This window comes from Echinops telfairi, unplaced genomic scaffold, assembly GCF_000313985.2.
Source record: "Echinops telfairi isolate 266 unplaced genomic scaffold, ASM31398v2 ScPeMD7_7424;HRSCAF=8462, whole genome shotgun sequence".
In the NCBI taxonomy this organism is placed as follows: domain Eukaryota; kingdom Metazoa; phylum Chordata; class Mammalia; order Afrosoricida; family Tenrecidae; genus Echinops; species Echinops telfairi.
Window position 1 is genome coordinate 16,188,516 of NW_022111324.1, and position 7,774 is coordinate 16,196,289.

Here is a 7,774-nt window from a genome sequence, read left to right on the forward strand (position 1 = left end):
TAATTTATTAATGGTCCTGGGAGGGTTTTTGGGTCATTTTATCGGGGGCTCTTACAGCTCTTATAACATTCCATACATCAATTGTATCAAGCATACTTGTACATATGTTGCCATCATCATTTCCAAAACATTTTCTACTTGAGTGCTTGGTATAAGCTCCTCTTTCCCCCCTCCTCCCCAACCCTCTCACCCTCATGAATCCTTGATCAATTATACATTGTTATTATTATTTCACATCTTACAGTGTTCATTGTCTCCCTTCATCCACACTTCTGTTATTCATCCCCTTCCGGGAAGGGGACTATATATCCAATCATGTGATGGGTTCCCCTTTCAGTGACAGAGAGGAAGACACGCCGGGAGATGGATCAACACAGTGGCTGTGCCAATGGGCTCACAGAGAGCCGCACGGTGTGGATGGAACTAGACTAGGCACCGTTTCATTCCGTCATTTACATGCATTGGTTTATGAGTCAGCGCACACTCAGTGACACCTTGCAACAATGACAGCGCTCCAAGAGGCTTTCTTTAGACCGGAGAAGCGAGGCCATACGGAAACACAAACACAAACCGAGGCAACGAACAAGGAGCACAGGGACAGCCTGCAAGAGAGCAGAAGTTGGCAGGAAGGCACAGAGCAGCTGTTCACTCGGGATTGGGTGAGGTCACAGAGGATGGTGGCCTTGCCTTCAGGAGTAAGAGAGTTAGCACAGTCCCAGTGCTTGGCATCCTCTTGGCCACTGCCCCACTGGTGCCTGAGCCTGCATGGCCATGACTAACCGGCCTCCATGCATTCCTTTTATGAATCCTGCCCTGGAGCTAGTAGAGAAGGAAGAGGACTCCACCACCCCAGCTTGGATGGCAGCCAGGGCTCTGTATCCCCGGAACATAATCCCAGCTGACTCTCGTTGCTGGATGAGCACAGCAAAGGGTATAAATAACAGCAGCAATGAACCCTTCCCAGGACTGCTGTGGGATTAATAAGCCCTCGAGACCCTGGCGCTCCAAACTCTGCACAAAGTAGTGCTTCAATTGCTATTATGAGCAGGCACCCAGCCATGGCTCCTTCAGCACATGCTGTTAGATAATCTCTCCCCCACTCTTGCTGAGAACCATCAATCACTCGGTTCCTTTCTCATAGCCCACAGCCTGGGAAAGGTAGAGGCTCTGCTCAGAGGAGTGGCAGTAGGGCGTGGAGGGGCACAAGGCTGCTGCATCTGTCTGAAAACCTCTTCCAGCCTTGCTAGAGGGTAGAGCACAGGCCCCGGAGTCAGGCACCTTGGGCTTCCCATCATTCCGTTCTGGGAACTTGAAAGGGTCGTAACAGGCAAATATCACCATTCTCTAACAAGGCACATGGTAGGCCTGAGTTTCTCTGAACCTTTGTGCTTAGGAGTGGCCACGTGATTGTCCATGAAATAGGAGAGGAAGTGGCCTGCAAGTGGGTGCTTTAAAAATGGGGGCATGAAAGACAGCAGGTTTACTGGTGCAATGGAGACTGTCGGGAGCCCTCAGACATCCTTCCGATCAGGAACTGAACTCAGCCCCATGTTATAATAACCAGCCCTTTGAGATCTGAAGGGCAGCATTGACCCAAGGACAGACGGTTAGGAGAGGAGGAGGAATGGGAACAGGAAATGCTGGACAGACGTGGGATAAGCTGGTACTTTGCCAGGATTGAAAGGATTGATGAGCTGAAACAAAATATGCACAAATTGTTGCATGTAAAACCAATGATCTGTCCTGTAAAGCTCCAACGACATCACAATAAAAAAGCGTATAAAAGAAAGGGAGGCCAGGCAAATTTCCCGCTTTCCTTCTCCTCCACTGCAGCCATTTTTATTTAGCCTGAGAAGTGAGCAGCCAGGATAGCGGATACCCCTGTTGACCTGCCTTCAAACACAGATGCGAAATAAACTTCTGTTGTTTCAACCTCCTGGGAGCTTTTTTGTTGTTGTTACTGCAGCATAGCTGAGGTGACCCTGAATGATAGCAGGGCAAGTTAACCAACAAGGCCTCTGGAAGACTGGTTCCTTTACTCTGGAAAGGAGAGCGCGTTCTCTCTCCCAGTTACTGCATTTAAAAGAGACCCTTCATGTAGCAAACAGCCCGCACTCAATGAAAAGAAAGCTGCTGGCACCGCGTCCTCTCTGGCTCCCAGTTATCCCACGTGCTGCAGAGCCCACCTGCCCCGGAGGGTTTGCTCCGCTGCAGTCATTAAGAAAGGAGTTCACTGGACGGGTGCGTGCAGCCAGCACTTAGGTTAGCAGCTGATTGCCAACCTCTGGTGCCCCCCAGGGACGTTCTGCACATGATACATAGATAATACTTACTAGCTCATGTCACGTTGTTATTCCCCAAAAACTGTCCATTCCCCCAAAAAGGTGATCCAGCAGTATGCAGAAATGATTGAATTCAATTGTTAATGCAAGCAATGAATGAATGAGTGAGTGAGTTGCATTGTGGATATCATTGATTCTCAGGGTCAGGAGGAGCAGGAAAGCTCACCTATGGCAAAACCCACCTCTTTTCCAGAATGAGGAACAGAGATCAAGAAGCACGCGACCTCTGTGGAGACAAAGCAGTAAGTCATCCACTGGCTTTGGCCTGGCCGGCCCAGCGAAGACAGAAGGGGTGCATCACCTGCCTCCGACCCCTCATGGCAGACCACAAGGAAACATAACCACGGCTGGTGCCGCGACTCTAACGTACAGAGCTCCTCTATAGGGCTTCTGAGATGATAACTCTTTCAGGAAGCAGACACCTCATTTTTCTCCCATGGAGAAACTAATGGGTTGGCAATGCCACTTAAGCCACAGTGCCACCAGGCTCCTTGCCCAGGCCAGAGAGGGGTATAAAATCCCTCAATACGCCACAAGACCAGAAGTAATAGCAGTAAAAGAAGCCTCCGCTAGACGAGGTTTCTCTCAAGCAAAAGCAAAATGAGCACACAAAGCAGTGTGGGAAAGAACCACCAAGGACATCTTTCTCTTGGGTTCTGTGGTTGCTCTCCTCAGGACACTGCACAAAGGGACGTGTGGCAGATAAATGCAGCAGACTGCCGCAGGGAGGAGGCACGCACACCTGGAGCGCCGCACTGGTTTGAGTAGAAGCTTGAGGAGTTGCAGCCAGAGCCCCTGGCCTTGGCTCTCTGCTCACTCTGCCTTCTCCACACTCATCCCAGAGCTCTTCCACATGCCAGGGTTCAGGGACAGTCCGGCCTCCCCTGGGGTGCCCCCAACAACTCCTTCGTGCTCACTAAGCGCTCCCTCCTCAGATGGCCCTTCTGCATGTGCCACCCAGGGGAGCTTGTGAATAGGGAAGACATATGTGACGCTGTCATTGGGTGCTATTGAGTGGCTTCCCTGCCCGGTGCTGCGCCATCCTGATCACGGTGATGCCCGCGTCATTGTTGCAGCCCCTGGGGCAGGCCATCCCGTCGAGGGGTTTCCTCTGCTCTGCTGACTCTCTTCTTTACCTGGCATGATGCCCTTTGCAGGGACTGATCCTTCCTGACAACATGTTTAAAATACACGTGACAAAGTCCTACCATCCTTGCTTCTAAGGAGCATTCTGGCTGTACTTCTTCTGAGGAAAATTTGTTCCTTCTTCTCAGAGGCCATGTATAGTCAATCATCTTTGCCAGAGCCACGATTTAAAGGCATCAGTTCTTCCTCAGTCTTCCTTATTCCATGTTAAACCTCTTTTTTTTTAATCATTGTACAGGAGTCTCATACAACCCTGATCACAATCCATACATCCATCCATTGTGTCAAGCACATTTATACATTTGTTGCCACCATCATTTTCAAGACACTTTCTTTCTACTTGAACCCTTGGTATCAGTTTCTCATTTTTTCTCCTTCCTCCCTTGTGAACCCTTGGTAATTTAGAAATTATTATTTTTTCATGTCTTACACTGACCGATGTCTCCCTTCACCCAATTTTCTGGGAGAGGGTTATATGTAGATCATTGTGATCAGTTCCTCCTTTCTCTCCCCCCACCCCACCACCTTCCCCTTTCCCTCCTGGTATGGCTACTCTCAATATTAGTCCTGAGGCATTTACCAGTCCTGGATCCCCTGTGCTACCAGCTCTTATCTGTACCCTTATATATGATCTGGTCTAACCAGATTTGTAAAGTAGAATGGGGGTCACGATAGTGGGGAGCGGAAGCATTAAAAAACTAGAAGAAAGTTGAATGTTCAACGGTGCTATACTGCACCCTGACTGGCTCATCTCTTGCGACCCTCCTGTTAGGGGATGTCCAATTTCCTAGAGATGGGCTTTGGGTCTCCACTCTGCACTCCCCCTCATTCACAATAATGTGATTTTTTTTTGTTCTGGGTCTTCGATGCCTGATACTTGATCCTGTCAACACCTCATGATCACACAGGCTGGTGTGCTTTTCCATGTGAACTTTGTTGCTTCTGGCAGCTTGTTTATATTCAAGCTTTTAAGACCCCAGATGTTATATCTTTTGATAGCCTGGCACCATCAGCTTTCTTCACCACATTTGCTTATGCACCCATTTTGTTTACAGCGATCTTGTCAGGAAGGTGAACATCATGGAATGCCAGGTTATTAGAATAAAGTGTTCTTGCTTTGAGGGAATACTTGAGTAGTGGCCCAATGTCCATCTGCTACCTTACTATTAAACCTATAAATATATGTACATAGATCTATTTCCCCATCATCATACATAAATATATTTATATATGTACATGCCTGTATTTAGACCTCTATAAATGCCCTTTACCTCCTAGTTATTTCCTATTTCCTTTTACTTTCCTCTTGTTTCACTATCATGCTCAGCCCTCATTTGGGTTTTAGTAATTCTTCTCAGTTACATTGCCCTTGATCAAACCCTAAGGCATCCTACACCCTTCTCACCATCGATTTTAGACACTTGTTGTTCCCTTGTCCCTGGGTTTGTTAACACCCAATTCATTTCCCCTGCCTCCCCTCTCCCATGTCCCCCCGGAACTGTCAGTCCCATTGTTTTCTCCTCCATTAAAGTTCTTTAAGGATAGGTGTTATGCATATAGAGGCTCCAAATTCTCTAGTCAGGTCATGTCTGGAGTTCCCCTCAGCCCCCGACCCATCTTTATCCTCAGTTGTTTTCAATTGAAGGCAGAGACTTTATACTTATACTTCCTCTCATGCCCCTCAGTGCTCAGAACAACACAGTGGTCTTTATAAGCCCTGAGTTTTGGTTGAGAGAAAAATAAAAACAAAAACGTCTCAGAATCACATGGCATCCATCTCCTGGGGTTTCTCGAGAGAAAAGCGAAATGAGCAAGAAAATGGGAGAGGGATTTGTCAGCTTGGAGTTTTTCTAGCTTCTGCAAGGACCAAGAGCTCAGGGATGAGGTTGAGGCTGGTCAGACTCTGGTTCCTCCAACATACCTTCCTCTGGATTTGAATGGGAGTTCTGAGGTGGTGGGGGAGGGGGGGGGTTTGCAAACAGTCAATGCAGTTGGCTGCTAATGGAAGGGTTGGAGGTTCAAGTTTACTCAAAGGTGCTTTGGAAGAAAGCCTGGTGATCAACTTCTATAACTCAAGCTGTTGAAAACCCTGTGGAGCACAGTCCATTCAGACCTATATAGTGTCACCTCAATTAAAACTGTGTCTTGGTTTGTCTTGTTTTGTTGGGGGAGAGGGAGGTTGAAAAGGGCATTTCTACACACAAGATGAGGCACCCATCTTGTCCCACAAGGATGTGTTTGGCTCATCTTTGTTCAGGAAAGTCTCCTTCTGCAAGTCTCCTTCACTGGGACCCTCTAGCAGGTCTCAGAGAACCTCTCTCCAACTGACAGCCAGGATTTCTCTTTACTGGCCTCTTCTCCACCCCAAAACAAAACACTTTGCCACTGAGTTGATACTCAATAATTACTCTAATGACCCTGATATAGGATAAAATAGCTTAGGCTGTCAATATTTATGGGGCACATAAGCCTCGGCTTTTTCCTGTGGGGCAGCTGGTGGATTTGAACCATCAACCTTATGGTTAGCAGAACAATGCTCACCTGACAATGCTACCAGTGCTCTTTTTTTGGTTCACAGTGATAAAGTGTTAGATAAATAAGGAGGCTGTGGTGTTCGGGTTGCCTAGAGGTATGTGCTGTTCTTTATATGTCAGTCCAGTATAATCAGTAATGGCACCCTCTTGGCGTGATAGTTGCTTTGGTCTCCCTGTAGATGACCCAGGAATCTTGATTAGCGCTCAGCTGCTAACTGGAAAGGTCAACAGTTTGAATTCATCAGCCTTCTGTGGGAGAAAGATGTGGTAGTCTGCTTGCATAAAGATGAGAGCCTTGGAAAGGCTCTGGGTTGGTTCTACTCTGTCCTACAGAGTTGCTATGAGTTGAAGTTCAAGGGTGGGGGGTAGGACTCAACGAGTCCTGGTGGTGTAATGGGCTACTCATTAGAATGCTAACGGAAAAGTCAACAGTTACCCACCTCTAGCCACTCCTCACGAGGAAGATGAGACTTTCTATTCCCATAGTTCCTGTCTCAGAAACCCACAGGTGCTGTTCTGTTCTGTCTTATTGGGTTGCTGTGAGTCGGCATCAAATCTGGGGCAGTGAGTTTGACCTGTGCCCCTGTGGGAGCTTGGCTGCTGGACTCTTGTTGGAGGATCTGAAGACTTGCTCTCTTTCCTTTTGTGTGTGGTGTGGAGGTGGTCCCTCTCCCCATCACTCAGCTGGGCAGTGTTTCCCTGAGGGCCAATCCTTTAGTCCTTTATATCACAATTTCACTAGGCTCTTAACCACCATTTGTGCGCATTACAGATGCATAAATGGAGATTAAGTGACACCATCGCATCCCTACCTGCCTCAAAGTCACACAGCAGGACCCAACCCCTCTTCCTTTCAATACTTACTTCCCTAGATTGGACTTTAGAAAAAACATTTTTTCCCTTTTGTTAGTTTTAGGGTGCTTGGTGTTTTTGAAAACTATGTCATCATTCTTGTCTGTCTATTCGTTAAAGGTCAAACAGGTATCTCTTCAAGGGTAAGTATTTCTTCATCTGGGAGCTTCAGGTTTCAGCGTTCAACTGCTATTTAGTGGGCACTTACCTATAGTGCTTAAATATATACTCGTGTTGTCCTTGATCATGAGAATGGGAAGCCATTATCCATTGAACCCTTCTGACTGGAGGTTCTTTCTTGACATTGCCCGCTTGATCTCTTATACAGAGTATCAACAGTGAGAGAGCTTCTCTATAGGAAGAGATTGGGGGTAACCATTTGGAGAGAAAGCAGGCTGAGAGGACCCATCTTGAAGTCCTCCAGTAGATCACGTTTACTCAGTGTTTCATGTGGGATGACGACATAGAGGCTGCTGGTGGAGGTTCTGAGAGAGCTGAAGACACGAGCGAGTCTATGAGTCGTGCAATAGTTCATATGCGCTATGCTCAGTGGCTAAGTGAAAGGATAGTGATATGCAGCTATCCAGAGGTGCTTCGGAAGAAAGACTTGGTGGTTTACTTCTGAAAACCAGCCACTGGAGTCCCTAGGGAGCTATTTTTACTCTGACATACCTGAGTTGGAAATGCATCAATGGCCACCGATTTAAAGACTCCACTCAGCCAAACAAACCCTTCATGTCCTTACCCATCAAGCCTCGCGTTGGGTTAGTTAATGGAGAAACAAAAGCCAGCGGGTGTAGAAAGACACACGAATCTGAGCCAACCAAGCCAGTACCCCAAATATAGTCCACACATCCTCCTGGGATCCACCAAGTGACTTTAGGGACACATATTTCCTTT